This window comes from Belonocnema kinseyi, chromosome 6 (assembly GCF_010883055.1).
Source record: "Belonocnema kinseyi isolate 2016_QV_RU_SX_M_011 chromosome 6, B_treatae_v1, whole genome shotgun sequence".
In the NCBI taxonomy this organism is placed as follows: domain Eukaryota; kingdom Metazoa; phylum Arthropoda; class Insecta; order Hymenoptera; family Cynipidae; genus Belonocnema; species Belonocnema kinseyi.
This window is the reverse complement of record NC_046662.1, coordinates 133,480,728-133,483,801: the sequence shown is the minus strand read 5'-3', so window position 1 is coordinate 133,483,801 and position 3,074 is coordinate 133,480,728. Positions and strand designations below refer to the sequence as shown.

Genomic DNA, 3,074 nt, shown 5'->3' with positions numbered 1-3,074 from the left:
ATATGGCACCCAGGGTATTTTTTTATAAATATGCGCTCCCCTAAAAGCCACAATTTTCAAGTCATTAGCGATTACCTTTTTTTATTTCCTTAATTTTACCATAAACAACATAATTATCTTAGGTAGTATTTTTCGTGTCTGAGCCTTATTGTTTATAACAGTTGTTATTAACAAACACGTTTAATTAAGAAAGCCGATTTTTTCTGAATTTTTTTCTAAATATATGGTACAAAATGAAACTTTTCACTCTCGTGTTATTTTTTCGTACGACCAGCCATTATTTATTCACTGCATTATAAACAATGTATTTTTTATAAATATACGTTCCCTTAAAAGCCACCATTTTTAAGTTATTAGTGATTATATTTTTTTATATTGTTAATTTTTTCTTCAGAAATACAATTATCTCGGGTAGCATTTTTGATACCTGACCCTAGGAGCATTTAGAGAAGGGATATTAAGGTTAATGCCGTAAGAGTGACAGAGATAATAATAAAGCATTCTTAGTGCACAATTAAGGCACAATGTGGCGCTAAGAGTGTTTTATTACCATTTTAAGAAGAGGGTTTCTTCCATTTTCGACTCTATGTGCTGTACCCAGAATAATCCTGTTGTGAAGATATTCAGGATTCAATATTCCGCGACCACCTTGACGGCGTGAGATGTAGAGTCGCGGAACAGAACACTTAAGATGCATGCTTTTGTGCATGTGCATACCCTTTCATGTCCCGATATCAAGGGATCTGAGCTCGTTCTTCGTCCATGGAACCAGTCCAAATGAATAAAAGTACTACCGGGAAGGCAAGCATGTTCTTTGCAGATACTTTGTTCCTCGCCGATAGTTCGGAAGACCAAATCTGCTGGATGAGACATTTCTATCTGCTTCGGAGAGTATCCTTTATAGATGTCACATCCTGAATGCGGCTCTGTGGCACGGCCAGGTATGTATAGGTCTCTCCAGCGCAAAGGTGTCGTATAGCGCTTCTATCGACGAGCTCAGAGTCTTCAGGGATGCCATTAAGTTTTCCTCGCTTCAAATAAACCTTGCCGCATTTGTCTAGCCCAAATTCCATTCCTAATTCCTTAGTATATCGTTGGACAATCCCTAGAGCTAGATGTAGTTGCTCTTTTTTTTAGCATAGATCTTAAGATCATCCATGTAACATACATGAATGACCTTGTACTTTCGATCTGCAGGTTTGCCGCAAAAGTACCTGTCGGAATGGCGAAGTGCTAGAGATCGTGGCAACAATGTGAGGCAAAAAAGGAGTGGGTTCATGGTGTCGCTCTGAAAGACACCTCTCTGAAAGGTGACTTTGTTAGTTGTCATAAGATTTTTTGCAGATAAGATAGTAAATCTGGTTTTCCAAAGCGGCATTAGTTTCTCTATGCACCTCTCGATTTGCGGATGAATTTTTAAGCTTTCCAAAAGACAGATCATAAATCTATGGGAGGTCGAATCAAAAGCTTTCCAGTAATGAATCCAGGCCATCGATAGGTCACGCTAGTAGGATGCTGCATCTTCGCAGACACATCTTTCGATTAGCAGGTTCACCCGACATCCTGCTACGCCTTTCTTTGAGCCGCGTTCTTCATATATTTTTTGCCACACAGGTTGAATTTCCGTTCCCGTTTCCGAAGGAAATATATTCGTATTCCCCCCCCCCCCCCCCCCCCCCCCCCGAAATTCAAATATTAACACGTGTCATGAGGCACTTCAAAAACACATTTTATTACCAGGGGGGAATTTTGTATTTTCGACCAATGTAACTCCTGTTCTAGGGTTTCATCTAAACGTGCCAAGTTTGATAGGGATTAAAGAGGAGTGTCTACGAAATAACACAATACTAATAAGTTTTATTTCTAACCCTTCCTCCCCCACCCTCCATGCATCGCCCCAAATATGACCCAAAAATTTAAAAAAAAACACATTTTTACATATTATTGTTAATTTTTAGCAATTTCTGTCATTTGATTAGTCGTATTTTTTATTGAAATCTAATAGTTGGTAATTGTTTGGAGTATTGCATTTTGTTTAAAACATTATATAATTATTTAAACTATTAATTATTTTCTATTTACAAAATTTCTGAAAATTGAGCCAGAGATTTCTACTTTTTTCTCAAATTGGTATCCTAAATTATTTTTTCTTGAATACTTACCTAATTTTGATAAATTTCTTCTAACTTTCAATAAATCTCTATTTCTTTAAACAATTTTTATTTGCTCTAGCAGTTTTTTTCGATAACTTAAGAAAAATGAAATGAAATAGAACACATCTAATTATTTTTCTGACTGAATAGTGTATAAAAAATGTATTAACAATTTCTTAATTGGTGCAAATTATGATTGAAGTTTCAACATTTTCTTTGAACAACATTTATGAATAATAAAACGCATAAGACAAGCCAATCTTGAAATTAACGAAAAAATTTAAAGCTACGAAAATATCAAACGTAAGAAACCAAAGAGCATGAAACAATTATTGGACGAGGAAATTCAGCACTTTATCGCGGCGAAATCACTTAACTTTTTTTCGTGATTTAGAATCCCGACATATCTCCTTCAAGAAAAAGCATCAGAATGGATGAAGAACGAACATTACCTGCGATTCTTAACAATTTTTAAACATTTAACGGTAGTAAATGATACTGTTAAAGAGTTATTACATTAATATCAGACTTGAAATGCTTTATATGAATTAAAAAATATTTGTTGGAAAAACAATTGTTTCAACAAATTATATTTGTTTAAACAATTAACAAATTATTAATACATTCTTTATACACTGTACATTTAGAAAAATAATTGGATGTGTGCAATTTTTTCGTTTTTTTTAATTGTCGAAAAAAACTGCTGCAGCAAATAAAAATGGTTGAAATAAATAGATTCATTAAAAATGAGGAGTAATGTAACAAAATTATGTAATTATCTAAGAAAAAGTAGTTTAGGATACCAATTTGAGAAAAAATTTGACATCTCTGGCTCAATTTTTAGAAATTTTGTAAATGGACAACAATTAACAATAATACGTACAGATTTTTTATTTGTATTTTTGGATCCTATTTGTGGAG

At 33.8% G+C, this 3,074-nt stretch overlaps 1 protein-coding gene across 1 annotated transcript in view; it reads left to right on the top strand.

Annotated features, from left to right (window-relative positions):
• Nucleotides 1-1,259: 1,259 nt before the first annotated feature.
• Nucleotides 1,260-3,074, top strand: part of LOC117175704 (serine/threonine-protein kinase minibrain) — a 349,640-nt gene continuing 347,825 nt past the window's right edge. Inside the window, exon 1 of the mRNA XM_033365467.1 lies at nucleotides 1,260-1,310. The gene's annotated coding sequence lies outside the window, so the exon portion shown is untranslated. The remainder of the gene's footprint in view (nucleotides 1,311-3,074) is intronic.